General features: G+C 35.5%; 1 protein-coding gene across 3 annotated transcripts in view; it reads left to right on the top strand.

Annotated features, from left to right (window-relative positions):
• The first annotated feature begins 1,737 nt into the window (after nt 1–1,737).
• The window catches only part of LOC106940876 (gap junction gamma-1 protein-like), a 20,468-nt gene continuing 11,364 nt past the window's right edge, over nt 1,738–10,841 (top strand). The window contains exons 1-3 of one of the 3 annotated variants that reach the window (XM_015023739.1): nt 1,738–1,900; nt 5,255–5,378; nt 7,128–7,199. The gene's annotated coding sequence lies outside the window, so the exon portion shown is untranslated. Of the gene's footprint in view, nt 1,901–5,254; nt 5,570–5,631; nt 5,663–7,127; nt 7,200–10,841 lie in introns of those variants that run through there. The other 2 variants (XM_015023738.1, XM_015023740.1) reach the window with 2 other exon arrangements.

Below are 10,841 nucleotides of genomic sequence, written 5' to 3'. Positions count from 1 at the left end.
ATTAGCGCAAGGGGGAGAGTAAACAACAAACATGGAGGACGATAATGAGGATTAAGTTGTTAATATCCTGGCTGCGGTCAGACAACTTCAAAATCATAAGCTACGCTCTCGATGTGTGACGTCATTGCGCCCTCTACTGCGCGTGCAGGTCGTTTGCGGTTCACACTGGAGATCACATATAGCTCGCCTATATATTTGGAAGTGTGAATGATCACTCCAAAGAAAATCCGATTTGACAAAAAAATCGGAATTGGATCACTGCAGTGAAATCTGAATGAAAGCACCGTGCACTCAACAGTTCCTTGTTCTGATTGCTTTATCTACTAATTATGTTTAATTTAAACAGGCATAAATTTAAAAAGGAGGCAATTTAGCAACTAAAATGCTCTAACTCTTTACTAGGTTATCGAAGTAGTTTAAAAAGCTTTCAGAATAGTTTGGATATTTTGGTTTGTTTCAAAAGGATGCAATCCAGTGAGAGGAACTAGTTATACAGACTGATACAGTCTTCAATTAAATTAAAGGAAGTGGCAGCCATTACGGGGAAGGATGGTGAGCTTGAAGGACACAGCGATGATGTAGTCTTGGCCAAGTTGATGACAATTTGCCATTGCTGCAGAAGTCCTGAAGTCAAAGGCGTCATCCAAAGCAGTTTGTCAGCCTGTAGATCATCCACAGTCGGCTTGAGGTCAAACTGAAGACAGAAGATTGGAGGACAGAGTCCAGACAGAAGATCGGGTCAAGACGAGGTGAAGGGGAGATGGCCCGAATGGAAATGAGACTAGCCAAAAAAAATATCAACTTTTGAGGAGAGTTCATGTTAGAAATAAACAAAATAATGTTTCTTAAATTTGTAAAAACTTAAATGATTAAAAGTCTGAGATTTTAATAATATTCACATTTCTAAGGATTTTGTTGTTGCATTTTGAACCTGCTGCACTTTTGTTGTACAGTGTTGCAAATGTAGAGTTGAGCATTTTGTCCACTAAAAAATAAAAATAATCCAAAATCTGAATAATCCAAAATCTATCATTTACATGAATAAAACACTATTATAAGTCTAGCTTTGCGAAACCACAGTTGACCTAAGCTCTTTTGAGTGGACATTTATTGACTTTGACTGAAATGCATTTTCTATTTAAAAAAATAAACAACTGACAGATTTGAACTGCAGGCAAATCAGGTTGATCTTTAAATTCTTGAACAAAATAACTCCACTGCAAGGCTTCAAAATTAGACTTTAGTTCATTCTGGAACAACCAGGGTTTCACAGATTTAGTTGTGCAGAAATGATCTGCAATACAATCCCAAATGTTGGCTTTTGCCCATCTTTTGCACAGATTACAAGCTGCTACATGATCCTGACCTTCGATTGTACTCAAGAGATTTTAAAGTCCACAGTACTTTGATTTTATAACCACAAAATTCAAATTAGCTCATTATGATTTTATGTAATAAACCAACAAAGTAGTAGATGATGGTTCAATAAAAACTGGCAGTCAATTTGTATTTAGTCCTATTTACTATTCCTGAAACCAATCCCGGAAGAAAAACCTGTTAGATGTTGCAAAAGTTTTTATATTATTTAATCTATTTCTAAACTGAAAACAGTCCTTGCATTAAATTACCTAATTTATTTTCGGGCGCTACACTGAATATGCCTTAAACTTCATATTAAGCTTTTCACCCAGCAGATGGCGCCAAATCTAAAGTCCCAAATATTGTGTATTCCAGTGAAGTGGATTTTAACTTCTGTATCCTTCCGCCCTCTGTAAGACAACAAACTGCTCACAGTGGGATGACCGCTGCTGATGGAGATCATGAAACATCGCTCAGCATCTCTTATAGGCGTCGACAGAAAAGGCTCAAGGCTGTGATGACATAGAAAACATGTCATGATGTGAGTTTGAGAAGCTGAAAAAGTCTCAGCAGTAATCTGACGATTCAGCATTCTTAATAATCTGTCTCTTCTGTTTAAATCAGTCCTCTGATCTGATTTGTCACGCCAACCCTTACAGGATGAACTTTGTGAAAAAAAAAGAGTTTATTTTTATGTGATTTTGCTTTTAATCCACACAAAATTTAATAACTGGAAACGATTATTTATCAAATATCCGACCAAAGGGTCCGGTGAGAAAACGTCGTATTTGCGTGTCTTCATGACTTTTAGGGTCTGTGGCAAATAATATGCAAATATATCAACATTCAGTTTTTGACATGATTCCTAATCGACAATATCTTGTGTTTTAATAACTTTATATTGTAATGCGCCATTTAAAAGTAGTTTAACCACACTTCCTGGCGCCATGTTTAATTCCAAACAGGAAGCCGTGGTTGTTTTGAAGCAATCTGATTGGCTAATAGGTTTTAAGTTTGCCCTACACTGCCCCCTACGGTTTGGCATGTTTAAAACAACGCTCAGGAGCTGATTTTTGAGGTTCGTATCGGTCCAGAATTGTTTTTGAGTTCTGAAACCGAGCCTGTGTGTATGACAATTATTTTTATTTAAACGATGTGATGGAGATATTCGAGTTATAAAAACCCAGCTATGTAGACAAGGACTCAAAAAGGGGGGTAAAAATATATGAAGGAGTCAATTTTTTTCTGACTTTCATTTGTAAAATGTTTTGAAAATGACAATTTTTGTTCTACTGCAATTTATACGTTTTATTAAAAAATATATTTTTCACATATTTATTAAAACTGTATAGCATAAGACTGATAATTGGTGTAAAATTGAGCTCTAATGGTTTCTCCCAGTCTCCCAGAACTAACTAGAAACAACCAATCAGAGCCCGGAGGTGGATCTTAGTGCTGCCAATCACCCTCTTTATGCTACGCTACAGCTAGCAGAGCCTGCTGTGAATGCTCAGGCTAGATAGCATAGCTACTAATGACGGTGGATAAACGGTTTTCTCTTAACCGTCGTCGTTTTTCCACCGTTAGCATATTTAGCAGCTAGTACATGTTGTTGATTGACAGCACTAAGACCCTCCACTTGGCTCTGATTGGTTGTTTTTGCTCAGGAGCGGTGTATTTCTTCAGAAATTTCTTCAGAAATACACCGAAGGCCATAGAAAAGACAGATAATCTTTTCACAGATTATCTGTCTCATATTTTACTGTCACAACATGCAACAGTTTTAACAAATATGTAAAAAACAGATTAAAAAAAACAACTTACATGCTGCAGCTTTAAGCACTACAATGTGTTGATGTATCATGTAAAATCATGATAAAGTACTTTGCATTTATTTGTGTTTGTAGCATAATAAAGATCAATTTGCCCTTTACTGAGCCTGTCACTGTTTCAGTTTGTTATTGCTTAATAGGAAGAACATACTACAACCTGCTCTGACCTCCAGAGAAAAGTGATCAATATATGACAAATTATATTGGAGTTTCTTCTCCAGCTTGTGTCACCATCTCAATTTTCACACAGAAGCTGATGCAGCAGGAAACCCTCAGCTGCTGAGATGCCTTAAATTGCCATCGCTGTCTGATGATTGCTTTTATGGATAACCCCATCGACTCTTCTCCATTCAATTACTCCACCCTGAGGTGAAAGATAACTCACTTAGGGGGAGCTTCAAGCCTGTAGGAGGTCATTTTGAATTAAAGTATAATACCTCTCATGCCGATACACAATCAGGCTGATTACGGTTGGAGTTGTTTTCCGCCACTCTTCCCCGTTTGATTCCTCAGGTGATAGTTTAAGAACAATGGCAGCCAAAAGTCAAGCTTAATGGCTCTGACGGTGGCAGAGACAAACAGTCGGAAAGGATGATGGAAGAGTTGCCTGTCTGGCCTGGATTTTATCTAACACCCTTGAGATAAGCTGCAGACATAGAAAATTATTCCTTTGTTTGAGGATCACCAGCTGCAAAGAATACAATGCATGAATTTTATCAGCATGTCCTTGAGGAAGTCAAATATGAAGAGATAAATCCTCCCGTCTTTGTCAACCTGTGAATTCAGGCATAACTGTGAGTGAGGAGAAGAACTGCAGGTTAAAGCTGCAGTATGAAACTTTTTTTAGTTTTCAATATTCATTAAAACTGCCACCATGTTGTGACAGTAAGATATGAGACAGGTAATCTGTGGAGGAAAATGAGCTCCTCCCTGTGTCACTGTTGTGATCTGAAAAAAATGCAACTTCTGGTCAAAAATGACCAATTAGAGCAAAGAGGAGGATCTTAGCGCTGTCAATCATCCTCCGGTATGCTGCTCAATGTGCTAAAGGTGGAGAAACAATTTCCTGTTGCAGAAAAACTGTTTATCTGCTATCATTGATGATATGCTAACTAGTCTAGAGGGCCACATACAAAGTTGTGGCAGGCTCATTATCTTAGAAAGAGATATAAATAGAGCCTTTAAGAAAACAGTTGTGTGCTTAAATATAATTTTATTAGTCAAGTTAACCACTTGAGTCCTAAGTTTCAAATCTCCACCTGGATATTTCTGCTTATTTTAATCGTACAATGTGCTGTGAGTAAATATATTTGCTCATTTATCCATAACAACTGGAACATTCAATATCTAGCAAGTTATTTTCGCAATTTACCATCTATTAAAAGAGCGTCCCTTAGATTAATTTCACTTCCTGCTATGGCGGGAGTGAAATTACCGTAATAACCTGATATTGACTGGAAAGTGCACCGTCTCCCCTTCCAGAAACCGTTGAAATTTTTCAAATAGCACAAAATGCGGTGGAATTACAGTACTGCAAATTTGGCTGGATTGTCACCGACACGTTCAGCCTAGAAGGGTTAAAGCAGTTTTTATTTGTATTCTATCAAAATACATTAATGTGAAAAAAGTTCGACATTATTTAACATTAAGAAGGACTTATCAAATATTTATTCATATTTGAACACTTTAATGAATAGTTTTATTTGAGTATGTTCATGATCTTGACGTGTCCTGAAATAAAAAATAGTTTGACAGTCTTGGTTTAGAGGGCTGTATAAAAAATTATGGCGGGCCAGATTTGGTCCCCGGGCCTCGAGTTTGACACGTGGTTTAAGAGTTTGCTCAGTCTTTGCCTTTAGCATATTTAAGCCTAATAAGCAAGAAAAGTCAAAAGAATTAATAAGTATTTAAAATGATTTTGTTGGCAGAATTGGATTATATAGTCCTAAAACAATGAAGATTAAGAATAAAACTAGACAAAAGGACGACTATTTTGTTTATTGTATTAAACCCATAATAAAAAAAACAATCCTGTGATGTCTGACTTTCTCTCTCTCTCTCAGAAAGTCAAACTCCTCCTTTCTTGATTCACTCAGGGAGTTTCTGCCAGTTTGTCTTCAGCACCATCCGCGCTGCGTTTCTGCGGCTCTCCGGGAGAAGAAAGAAGAGGAGATGTTGTTTTTAAAAGTAAGGCACAACCTCTTTTTGCATCCTTTAGTATTTTAATGAGCAGTAAAAGCAGGGAGTCAGCGCTGATGGTGGTGCTGTTTTGGCCGGATATATATATATATATTTTTTTTTAGTCAGCGGTTGCTTTGCTGGACTTTCTGCATTCTGCCGGTTGAAAACGTTAAAACCCGACGATGCGCTCGGAAAAGGTGAGCAAGAAAAAAAAAAGTCTGTGTGAAATATATTTGGGGGGAAATCAAATTGGTAATGAAACCGCTGACAAATTACTTGGAGAACAAACGGTGAGTTAACAAAGAAATATAGATTTGTATTTCTAAAAATGTGTCACTTTGCTAGGAATCAATTTTAAAAGCTCGAAGCTTAACTAATTGTCTGCTAGCAAACGAAATAATTGTCATTTAAAAATATTTTTTGGCAAAATAAGAATGTAGCTCGTATTAGTGGATCAAGCTTCATTAAAATGAACTCATGTTTAAAATTAAAGTGATATATTTTCTTAATATTTCAGAATTTCTTGCTAGGCTAAAGTTTGCTCGTGTTAGCAAGTTGCTAGCATCTAAATCACAATTTTTTTAGCTGCTAGGCAACCTGTAGATTTGCCTGTTTAAAAATGTCTGCGATATTTTATAGGTTTTAAAATCAAATATTACGCCATCTGATGTTACAATTACAAATTCTACTATATTTAGTTTAATCCCCTGGCTAATTATTTTTTATAGCATTTTAGTGCACTCACAGATTCTACAAAATGATCTGTGGGGTAAATTTTAAAGACGGAAGCAAGTTGGTTTTTGATTAGATCCACTGGAATTTTCTCAGAATTTTCCCCCCAAATTTCAAGATGTTGCCTAAAAAGTCAGAACTTTGAGATGGTCAAAATTCTGACTTTCTTCTTGAAATTTTAAGATTGAAAGATTAAAAGTTCTAAAATTAAATTCAGAATTCTGACTTTTTTCTAAAAAAAATTCTCAAGTCAGAATTCAGTGAATAAAGATGTGATTCTGAGATTAAAGTATCAGAATTTATTTGATTTTTTTCAGATTTTTAATGTCAGAATTCTGACTTTATTCTTATAATTCTGAGATTAAAATCAGAAGTTTGACTTTTTTCTGCACTTATGTTATTGTAGTTATTGCAAACTACAATAACTTTGGTCAAACCAGGCCTGAATTATTTTAGGCCTGCTTTACAACACAATTTGTCATTTTAAGTGATTTAAAATGTGTATTAGTGTAAAATAAGCCAGGGCAGGTTTGATCAGGCATTGCATTTATTTTAATATTGTCGCATAAGACATAGGGAAAACAAACTTTCAAGGTTTGACCAGTCTATTTCTCATGTGTGTATTTTCACAAATAGGATAATTGTTTATTGAATGACAAACTAACCTTTTAATTATGTGCGTGCAGTGAGAAAAAACTGCTGATTTTACTTTTGTAAGTATTTTATAATTTTGGATAGATTTCATCAAAGTGCTAAAGAAAAAAAAATATGAGCTAAATCAAGTTTAGTTTGATAAAAACAATGAAACTGCCACAAAACCAAAACGACGGCTTAGGTTATAACTAATAGTCAGGATGTTGGATTTTATTGAGCTTAAAATTAATGACAGCTTGTTATGGGGAACTTCCGTTCCAGATGTGCCATTGTTGATGAGAAGTACAGTTATTATTATTTTTTTTAATTTAATCACTTTTTTGATTCTTATCTTAAAGTTGTTTGGCTGCTTTTCTGTTCTCTCTGCAGGCAGATGGGGTTTAAATTCAAGATATCGGAGAAGACATCAAGTTGGAGAGGATCAAATAATTACACAAAAAGGTAACACCATTATTCCCTTTCATCTTGATCTTTTGGAGTGTTTCTTAAATATTTTAAGAAAAAAATATAGATTTTTTTTTGTTCTTATATAAAAAGTGAGTTTTTTTCTGTTGCACTCTCCATGTGTCTGTGAAACTTCTTGTTTAAATAACATTTTATTCCAACAGGAACCAGTTAGGTCCCAGCTGTGTGGGAGGATAATTGATGGTTTATACAGTGGGGTTGGGTGGTATTGAATTTTTTAAAACTGTTAAGCCTTCCTCAAATTACACCCTAGTAAACTGACTTCCTAGAAAGGCTTGTGATGCTTTCTCATTGCCACATAAGGTGTTTTTACGGTTTCTAGTTTATTATAAGCTTTTATCCCAGGAGAAAACATCTAACATTGCAATATTTAAGTGATTTGACTACAAATGGGTAAATAATGGCTGAAAAACATATTTTTTTTTATCACTTCTAAACTTTTTTTCATTAGAAATGTGACTATGAGTGTATTGGCTCAAACTGTGTTTATTGTTTGCAGTGCAACATAGGTGTAGTTGCATTTTGAAGGCTGGTTTTATAAAACCTCAGCTTTTTTAAAAAGCGCAGCAGAATTTTGCGTGTCCTTTTTTCTAAAACTGTTTCAGTTACAGCCAATGTTTTGTTTGCCTATCAAGGCTGAACTGCAAAAAACTGAGACAATTTAGTTGTTGCTTTCAAGAAAAACTTAACATTTTGACTCTTATTAAGTAAAAGGAAATAATATATGGTTTGGAAATGTATCAACAGAGTAAAAAATCTGATTTTAATCTCTGTTATTTATGCATTAATTATTTTCTGCCCCAAACTGTGATTGTTTCCCAATCAATGTATTATCAAAGTGCTAGGTATGTCTCAATAAGTAATAAGTTAATTAAATTAAAACAAGTTTAATAACTTCCATTTGTTTTTTCTCTTTTCTCTTTCTACCAAAAACTGGATGACAAAACTCTTCAGTTTTGGTCTCAAGGACAGTTTAGTTAACAGACACGCCATAATTAATTTTATTTGTTGTTTCTGTTGTTCATTTTAATATTTAAAATGTCTTCCAGTTCCAAAGTTAAATGTTCATTTGAATTTAAAGTTTATTGATCACTGAGAATGTGTTCCTGCATTTTTATGCCTTTACTATTGTCTGAAAACAACAATAATATCGTTTATCGCCATAAATTTGTCATCCATCAAATGACATTTTTATGGAAACAGATCCTGACACCATTTGGTTTTAGTTATCTTTTTCTTGTGTTTGTATACTTTTTACATTTTACCTTCCACACATATAATTTGTTTGGTTTATTTGAAATGGAAACCGTGCAGAAGTTTGTATCATGACTGGTTTGGTCCAATTGGAAGTCATTTACTTCCCTTTTTTTTTAATCAGATCATCTTAATGCAGACTCAGGAGAATCAGTTTAATGGAGAATTCCCATCAGTTTACTGCGTGAAACGGCGGTGTCAGCAAGTTGCAAACTTTTTAAAGTTGGCTTTTGTGTAAATAGTCGGTGAGTGTTTCAATCTCAAATAGCCTTTGGGTGGAGCATCACTTTTAGAGCTTTGAAAGCAACCACAAACCTTCATGTTCACAGCTTGAAGCCCACTTAGACAGGCTTGTACAAAGCTGGCTCTTTTATAGGCTCTATAGGAAACAGGAGGTTCTCGGCCTCTGGATGGGAGACATCTGGAGTCGGTGTGCGGCGCCATTCCCAGCTTCTCAGTTTGGGATATTCAGGCCTCTTTCACAAACGCTGACCTTTTCCAGTAATTTAACTACACAGGTGAACTTTACACGACCTTACAGAAGTACTACATACCTCTTGCACCTTTTTGTAAAGACATTTTTTACACTACAAAGCTTGTTGTAATGTGAAATGATGTAATGTATTATATTCTGAAAAGTGTTGTGTTAATTTTGGGGCGTATGTGTCTACCAATTTGCACTTCTGCCAACAGGTAGCAACCCAGTTCCTCTGTGCAGAAAAGCTCTAGTCACATGGTATGTGGAGTTAGTTTGTGCCTCTGATCTTTAATTGGGCCATTCCAGCACATTATTACATTCTGCTACGGTTCTAACTGCATGTTGATGGTTGTTGTCCTGCAGGAAGGTGAAACTCACCCCAGTCTTTTGTGGCCTCTTGCAGGTTTTCCCCAGAATTGCCCTGAATTTAGCTCCTTAAATGCATGTTTTGTGTACTAAAAGAATATCTAGAAGCCACGTTTCATTTTTCTTTCTTTTTACTGTTGTACGGTACTTTTCTGCGAAGAGTCGGACCGAATGAAGAGCGCAAGCGCAAAATGTGTGAACTCACTTTAGAGGAAACAGTTGAAGACAATCTTTGTTTTCAGATAATGAAATGTTTGTGAACAAGCAACGTTTGTTTTCTCTGCATTAGATGGCAGACTTCACATAATCTGAGCCAAATTACAAGATATTATCTCTCACAAACTGAGATTCCCCAAATTGTTAAGATGTGGCAGCTAAATCTTTGAAATGAAAATGATATAAACGGTGCAACCAAATGTTTGGAAATGCAACAAACAGAATGAGTCCTTGACTTTAGCAACTGTTGCGTTGAAGTTTTAGGCAGAACGAAGCAATATTTTGCAAAGACGACTTCATATTTTGTGTCCCGATACAAATTTTGGGTTTGTGGTCTCAGATTAGTCCTTGTATATGAACCATGAGGCTCTACCCTCTGTTCATTTTCTTATATTTTTTTCTCAAGCTATGTTTAATTGGGTTTCTAGATCTTATTAGAGACTTTATTAACTGCTTTATTTTGGCAGTGAAGTAACTGGAATGACTTTGAAACAAACCTTTCAACTAGAAATATGCTTAATTTATGAGGAATCCTTTTTCTCATGCAAAAAACCCTTCACCTGTTGTTGGCTTTAAAATATTTGTAGAGTTTTGTTTTGCTGTCAGATTAATAAAATGTCTGCATAACAGAGTCGATGGCATCGTTATCACAGAAAACATTTTGTGTATTTCTGAATGAAGCCATGAGGAAAAGTTGCAAAAACAATATTACCTTCATCTAAACTGATTTGTTGAGCCATGAAGTCTGTGTATAAGATTAAAAATAATCTGTTTATTTTTGTTTATTCTATTATAATTGTCACTATTTCTGGTTATTGTGGTTCTGATTCTCTTTTGGGATTTTTTTACTTTATAAAATTTGACAAATCATCACCTCTGATCAAATCACAGTAACAATGAGTGACTTCTTGCTGGTAAAAACTATTTACTACAGCAACTTAATCAGAATTTGTAACTGTAGACTATAAATAAGTTAAAGTAGGTATAAGTTGCCCTCAGGGCAGGTTTGTACAAAATGCCCAGCTGCAAATCGCTACTTTTCTGGCCCACTACAGCTTTTTGTGTGGCCCTCTGGACTCCAGACGCTAAATTACATCAAATCAATCAGTCCACCCAGTTTTCTGTGATTCTGTTTGTGGAAATTCACGTTAAAAAAGATTCCCACATTTTTTTCTTGCCAATGCATAACTGAAGTTTAGTGCAAATTTTCAGCAAAAGTTGTCAAAACCAGGGCCGTGCAGAGACCAGTAAAGGGGCAGGTGCTCACAAAATGGGGCACATCCAACCGGATTCTAGGACAGAAT

The sequence above is a fragment of the Poecilia latipinna genome, unplaced genomic scaffold, assembly GCF_001443285.1.
Source record: "Poecilia latipinna isolate Pla-1442-1.1 unplaced genomic scaffold, P_latipinna-1.0 Scaffold3400, whole genome shotgun sequence".
NCBI classification, from domain to species: domain Eukaryota; kingdom Metazoa; phylum Chordata; class Actinopteri; order Cyprinodontiformes; family Poeciliidae; genus Poecilia; species Poecilia latipinna.
Note: the sequence above shows the minus strand (reverse complement) of the source record. Positions and strands in the feature narration are given on the sequence as shown.